The following is an 8,439-nucleotide window of genomic DNA, read 5'->3' on the forward strand; positions in this document are numbered from 1 at the left end:
AGTCGATCTGTGTGTGAAGATGGTGGTTTGCGTAGTGTCCAACAAAGTCGAGATCACGTGGACGGTTACCCAGCACCTGGGACTTTCATCCTTCCTTTTTTGCCTGTACATGCTTAGCGGAACCGTGTTGCGTTTGGAGAGGTGATAAAAGTTAGAGTAGAGATAAGATCTACATTGTGCGGTATTGAGGCTCAAGTAAAAAGAAGTCGTTGAGGAGTTGTTTGTGGAGCTGTGAATGCATCCACTGTGAGGCGTAGGAGCCGCTTCCAATCAAAGTTGAGGGTACCAATGTGGCTTGCCGCCGTGTTTGGTGCGTGTTGCGGGGTGTCTACATCTGCATCCACATTGGATACGATGTGTGCTGACTGAGTATGTTTTCGGTGTATGGACCTATTTTATTAAGGAGTTCGACGTGGAAGAGCTTTGGAAATTTACCATGTATTCCTCCTCATTCCAGGATAAGATCAAAGTGAACTTCTTTGGAATATGCGTTGTGGTAGACGCGCTATCAACGGCCATTCAAGAAGGGAGGGTCTGCCTTCTTTTCGGTAGAAGTGAAGCTTGTTGGTGTGGCAGACCTCTGAGGAGAATAGAAGCAATAGTTTTAATCGTCTGCATTGGGATTATTTGTAACTAACTCCAAGGTGAAGGGGAAGTTACTAGCGTACATAATAGCTTGGATAATTGTGAGACTTCCAGTTCGGCTTTGTTCTTCACTGCATTTTTTTCTTTTCTGCTTCCTCTTCTAGCAACGAGAGTGTCAAATTTGGCGAAAAAGCACCAGCTAAAGTTGTTTCTTTGTAGAAAAACATTCTCCAAGTAGTTTCTCATTGCATGAAGGTGCTAGCGGTTACAAGATGAAGTAACATAGTAGGTTGTGGAAGAGCCATAGAAGAATTTGTTGGAGGAGAGATGTAGATCACTTTCTAAGACAAGTGTGACACTGCGTTCTAAAGAGCTTGTGCATCCGGAGGTGCCTGTGTTAGTCCATTGCTATTTAATTTTTGTAAAGGAGTCACACCATTTGTGTTGGACTGTGAGACATAAACCACCTACTTGGAGTTGCAGACTTGATATCAGCGTGCAAAATAACAATCAGTGGATTGCTTGAGTGACTCACTGGAGGAGGTAGAGTTGAGACTGCCCCACGTTGTTGAGAAGGTCTTCATCGAGTTGAGCCATTGTTGGTTTTCTGTGAGTTGACTGGTGCGAGCAATTTTGGACCTGTTGAACCGCTCTCAGGCTGTGAAAAAATCTTTATGACCGTGAAGGAGGAAGAGACCCGTGGATGATCCATTGTTGTATGCCACTTGCCGCGCTGACATTGTTTGTAAATGTGATTAATCGTTGGAGGAGAGGGCCGCCTATAAGGCCGCTACTTTACGAAAATCCTGGGCGAAAATCCTGGGTAGTATATTCCTGTGCAGTACGTGTGCAGGCAGCACAATTGGCTCATGTTTTTTTAGCACTTATTGAATGCAGCGAAGTAAATTGAAGTTGTGACTTGTGCTTGTTGGATGTGGAAAAATCATGGAGAGATCGACCATAAGAGCCTGTGGTATCCGCTGTGAGTCGGCTCTATGGAGTAGAGAGCCTGTCCGTTGTAAGCTGCGACTTGGAGGATCGTGTAAAACTGTGGGTTTTGTGAAGACTATAGAGAGTAGAGCTATCACTCATTGTCCAATCGTTCTATTTAAGGGTTATCGACTACAAATGTGAAGAGTCTGGAAATGAATGATAGTATGCGTACGTCGCGTGGAGTTGAAGAAAAGTGCGTGAGAGCTAACCGTGACTGTGGATTGGACATTCAGCTAGTGTGGAACAAATTTCGAGGTTCATGTTCCGTGCAGTTGTGTGTGGCAGCTTGTAGTGCTGTCAAAAGGCTATTGTTTTAGTCATCTATGAACCGATTGGTGGTTGTGCACAACAAAGAAGAAGAGCATTGGAGCGGTGCAGTGGAATCGTAATTCGTTGAATTAAGAGTTGTGAGCCTTGAGGGCGTTAAATTAAGAGTTATGAGGGATATATTCTATCAGGGGCGTGACTTTCAGAAGAGCCAAAGAGAAGTGGACTGCTTGTGGCCCAAGATTGGTGAAGACTGCACAAGACTAGCTGGTGAGTAATGTCAAGTTAAGTTTGATGATTGTTTCACCTATTCGTTTGATACATTTTTTTTTTAACAAGGAAATTATGGTTAGGAAAAGCAAAATAAAATAACTCCGAAGAGAATTTAAAGAGTGTAGGAGAAAGTATCACGGGGCTGAGGTGGAATATGAAATGATAAATATAGATTTGAATTAGCTCGAAATGGAATGCAGTGAGAAAATTAATGAAAATGAAGGTGAAATTTTAGTGGCAGATCTACAGTTAGGTATAGAGATTGCAGTGGAAAATGTTGTGAATGATGCAACAACAACTAAACAATTAATGAATTGAAGAAAGAGGAATTTGTAATTAAATTTGATAATGGATATTTGTGTTATGAAAAATGAATTGCATGTTATCTTTGAATTTAAGAAATTGGTTGATAAATTGTTGTTTGTTTTTTATGATGAAGTGGAAGGACATAAGGAGGAAATTGTAGTATCAGTTTAAGGAACAAATAAGTTTGAAGTTGTGAAGATTGATTATGATCCAGAGATAAAGCTAATTGAAGGATGTCTTGAGAAATATTTTGAACTTATTGATGTAGGTTTGAAAGCAACAACTGGAATCGTGAAGAACCTTGAAAATGAAAAGTATGAAGAATCCATGAATGATGCAGGTGACATGGAGATTGAAACAACAATTGATACATCTGAAAAAGTTCATGGGATTTTGATGTAGTGGAGTCTTGAAGAATTTAGGCATTACTGTAGGCTAATGAGGCAACAATCCACGGAACTAGGTATAGATGAAGGAAATGACAAATTACAACATCCTACGTATGCAGGTATTAAAGAATGTAATGATAAAACACAACAACTTTCTTATGTATTTGTAAGCATTGAAGAAAAAATCAAGGCACAAGAATTTGATGAAGCACTGCCACAACCCAATCATATCATGAAGTTAAAGAGGAATAATTTAAGGAAGAAGTGTTATTATCATTTAACAACAAGAAATGTAAAAATGAAATCATTGAGGTCAAATTTTAAAGTCTTGCTGAGACTAATAGCAACAAGTGTTATGATCCATTTCTCCATTAAGGGGGTAACTTGGAATTAATGGAGAAATGTAGATTATTCTGGAGTGTATTATTATTATATGTTTGTTGTGATTGTGGTGTCTTTTTCAAGCTGTGGGATTTATTTAAGATGTAGATCCTATTTATGAGGAAGTTGTTCCAACTCCTCAACAAATTTGTAATTCCTTAAATGTATTATCTTTCTTGTTGATGAATGAGAATGTACTGAGTGCAAACACTCTCTAGGTTGAGCTAGTCTCACCTAGAGTTGCACATTTCTTTCATGTCTTGTCCCTACTTAATTTTGAGTACAACGTTATTTGAAATGAAGATTTAAAGAGCACATGATTTCCAACATTTTTTTATTGGCAATGAGTATCACCTTATCCAACTTTAGTTGGTACTCCACCACATATTCGTCCACACATTCAAAAATCTTTTAGTCTAATTTATAAAACATATATTCATAGGTCGGAATTGGCTAACTTATACAGTCTAAACCAAAATGTTTGATATGACTAACAAGTAGTGAGTGCATTAACGTATGTGCAATTTACCACTATGAGGATTATGGAAGCATACCTGCGATCTCCAAATCATACAAGATCAAGTATATTGACAATTCCAACAATGTTAAAAGAACACATAACAAAAAATGAATCAAATTATGCAACTTGAGTGATTAATTTCTTGCAATGATAAAATAAAATTAGCCTTTCCCACCACATCGACCATGGTTGAAGCAGATTTGATGGCTAGTGCACAAATATAAAAATCTACTTGTCAATTCATACGAAGCAACATCAGCAAATGCACCCTATCATGGTCCAAAAGAAGGTAATTCATTTAAACACATGACATGTTTTCTTTGTTCTATGTTTCTTTTACACATAACTGATGTTTTACTCCATTTTAGATAATTGGTTGGGGTATACAAGCCATTTTCCCTTCCTTGTTATGGTCTTCTTGTGAGAGAATACTAGTCGTCCTTTGCATTACAGTTCAAGCTTGCCAATTGAGCAATGGATTTATGCTTATAGGTAATATTTTACTTAATTTCTTTTGAATACACCTTGGCGCTCTAATTCCAGTTACTCCTCATCTATATTTAATTTCCTATGACTTATGTGAGAGGGATATGGCTAGATCTCCTTACCTTGTTTTCTTTCTAAGTATAGCATGCTCTTGGTGAGGAGCACTAAAAGGTTGATTATGTTGGCTTCCTCTCTTAGAGCAGTTTAATTTAACAATAAGATATTTTGTTCTTCTTTTTCTGGGCATTGTGCTGCCATTAACTTGTGCGGATCTTCTTGTTCCCACAGATGACACCAGACCTTACTTTTGAGCATTATATAAGTATCCCCTTAATGCTTCTCTATTTTTCAGCTAAAAGTAATCTTGGCTATACGTTTTATTTCTAGTTTTCTCAGTTTCACAACTTTCTTACTCAAATTCTCTCCTCGCAAATAAAAGACCTGGAAAATACGTTCTTAACATAACCAGATAGCCCCTCATTAGAATTCACATGTTTTAGAAATTTATAATTTATTTAAAATTAAATATTATTAAATTTTTCCATTCAGTCATCTTTTAAATGTGGTTAAATAATTTTTTCCTCAATTAAAATATTTTATTATTAAAGTTTTCTTAAATCTTTTTCAAAATCCTTACTATATCTAAATTATAGGGTTCCAATAATTGCTACATGGTTAACGTAAGTTTATTGCCATATAGAAGGGTCCCGAAATCAATTGTTTTGGCAAACCACTTATTCATACGTGGGGGCTCGTAAAAAATCGGACACCTTAATGAGGGGCTTATAACTAGGGACCCCCACCTAAATAACCTTATGGTTTAAACAGTTATGTTTTTTGCGAAGGGACGAAGTCAAACTCATATGGAGGAATCATGTAACAAGGCAAAAAAATCGCCCCATGGCATTATAACATATGCCATAAAAAAATAGCTTGTGTTGATATGAATGAGAGACTTATTTTTCAAATTTCTCTGGAAGACATGCGTGGTTTTGTCAACCATGAATGCTTGTTATAATTGTATCGTGTGTCCAGGTCCACCATTAAATAAATAGTTATAAATTGAAGTAATATGGTTTTGATATTATCTATCACTACACTTTGTGAATGTGAATGGAAAGGGTTTGGAATTATATATTTATTTTAGAGGAAAATATGCCAAAGCACATTTTCACAATTTTGCTGCAAGGCTCAATGTTATGGCTTTTCAAATTCCATTTCTCACTACTGTGGTTGATGGGTTAAGTTCTTAATATACACAACAAAAGCATTTTCATAGACTTTCTAAATTGTAATCTATACCTTTTAAATTGTAATTTTAAATATATAAATAAATTGAATTTATTTAAAAAATAAACAATTTAAATTTATGAAAATTACTTTAAAATTATAATTCACTTGATAAAAAATATAAAAATATAAAAAACAATTATTATTTAATTTTTTGTTAAATAAAGAAATAGATAATTTTAATAAATTTTTGAAATATATTATAATGATATATATAGTTTTTTATTCCAATAAATAAATAATAATAAAAAAACAAACTTAAAACAATTGGATTACTATTTACTCTCTTCTCTTGCTAAAGAAATGAATATGCTTAAATTTTTGAGATATAACTTAAATAAAGCACCAAAATAAAAATCTGATAAAACACACAAGAGATTTTATTAATTCAAAGCAATGCCCAAAATTGATTGCAGAATACATGGCTGGGTTTCTTTATAAAGGAAAACAACATGTACTTAACTGTGACTGGCTCATCTACTTAACTACAAGTGACTCATACTGAACACAATGAGTTTAATATACTCTAAAACATTCAAGACTCTAGTTCTACATACTCTGGAGAGTTCTACACAATCTAGAATATTCTCATCAGTTCTACATAATATAGAATATTTTAGTTCTCCATTAACTCTAAGTATCCCCCTTAATGGAGAAATGAATTATTTATCACACCTAACTTGTCTCTACATAACAAAAACTTATATTTTCCTAAAGGCTTAGTAAAGATGTCTGCCACATTATCATTTGTATTACGATAGATCAAATTAATTTCCTTTGATTGTTTCTTTTCTCATACAAAATGATGATGTGTATCAATGTGCTTTGATCTTTCATGATAGGTTGGGTTGTTTTCCAATTTGATAGAGCTTTGATTGCCACACTTGATAATTGTTGGTCGTTGTTTTCCTCCCATGTCTTTAAGAATTCTTTTTAGCCAAATTGCTTCACAAGTTGCATTGTGTAGGGACTTATACTCATTTTCAATGGAAGACAAAGAAACAATAGGTTGTTTCTTACTGCTCCATGACACAATACTAGATCCAATACTAAATGCATAACCAAAGGTGGACTTCATATCATTTGGATCTCTTGCCCAATCAAAATATGAATAACCTGTCAACTCAACATTCAAATCATTAGTATATTCAATACCGAAGCTTTTAGTCTCCTTCAAATATCTAAGGACACTCTTTATTGCTTTCCGATGACTTTCATGTGGATTAGCCATGAAGTGACCAAGTATGCTGACTGAATATGCAATCTTTGGTCTGGTTGTAGTTAAGTAATTCAAACTTCCCACCTATTTTCTATATAATATGCCATCCATTTCTTTTGCTTTATCAACACTACTGAGTTTATTATTTTGTTCCAGTGGTGTAGATATTGCTTTACATCCATTCATATTGAATCTCTTGATTAATTCATGTGTGTATTTGCTTTGTGTGGCAAAGATCCTGCCATTATCTCTCCAAAATTCAAGGCCTAAACAATAGTGAAACTCTCCAAGATTCTTTATTTCAAATTCCCATGACATACTGTTTTTTATCTTTTCAATTATCTTGATATCACTTCTTGTTATGGTAAGATCGTCAATATATTAAAAAATAAAAATAATATGTCATTTTTCATCCCTCTTGATATAAAGATTTGGATCTCCTTTACTTTGAATAAAACCTTGTTGAGAGAAGAATTTATCAATATTCACATACAAAGACATGGGTGCCTGTTTGAGTCCATATACTGCTTTCTTTAATCTATAAACAAGATTCTCTTCTCCTTGTTATACAAAACCTTCTATTTGAACAAGATAAACTTCTTCTTTCAATTCTCCATTCGGAAATGTTGATTTAACATCTAACTGATTTAGCTTCCAATAATGCTTAGTTTCCAATGCAATAATCATTCTAATGGTGTTCATTTTAGCTAGAGGTGCAAAAGTTTCTTCATCATATATTTCTTATTTTTGTGAATAACCCTTTGTTACAAGTCTAGCTTTATATTTATCAATAGTTCCATCAACATTAAATTTAGTTTTGAACAACCATTTTGATCCTATGGGAACTTTATCTTTAGGTATTTTGTCAATTCCCATGTATCATTTTTTATAGTATAATCATATTCTTCCTTCATTGCATTTCTCCATTTTGCATGTTCATTAGCTTCTTTAAAGTTCAAAGGCTCTAGTACATTCATTACTTTAGTCATCAAGGCATAGTCTTTATACCTCGTGGTGGTTGAGTTTGGCGTGAGGACCTTCTTGGTTGTTCATTGCTTTCATCCTTTCTTTTTCTTTGTGGTGACTCTTTTCCTCCTCTAGGTGAGCTTTCACTGCTTGAGGTATGCATATCACTAGATTCTTCCTCTTTCTTATGCTCATGTTTGTCATCAACATTTTTTCAATAATATCATCACAGTCATGAGGAATATGCCACGCATCATAATAGTCCTCATTATGACATCTCTGCTTGCAAAAGCTTTATAAGCAGAAGGATCAAACATCTTATATGCTTTATGATCAGAACAATAACCATTGAAAATTCGCTTGATAGCTTTGGCACCAATTTTTATCCTATCTTCTTTTGGAACATGAGAAAACACTTAGGTTCCAAATATTCTTAGATGACTTACTGCTAGTTTATAACCATGAAAAGTTTCAAATGGAGTCTTATTATTTAAACGTTTTGTTGGACTTCTAATTTTTAAATACACTATAATACTAATAGCTTTTTCCCAAAACGCATTGATAAGATTTTTACCTTTCATCATGCTCCTTGCACATTCTATTGAGGTTTTGTTCTTCCTTTCATCTCCTCCATTTTGCTATGGAGTATGTGGCACTGTGTACCATTGTACAATTCCATGGGCTTTGCAGTATTTGACAAATTCTCCTAATGTGTACTCTCCCACTTGATCAGATTAGAGGATCTTGATGTATTTGCATATTTG

The sequence above is a fragment of the Pinus tabuliformis genome, chromosome 1_1 (genome assembly GCF_031772625.1).
Source record: "Pinus tabuliformis cultivar Carrire ecotype Pingquan chromosome 1_1, CPIR1, whole genome shotgun sequence".
NCBI lineage: Eukaryota > Viridiplantae > Streptophyta > Pinopsida > Pinales > Pinaceae > Pinus > Pinus tabuliformis.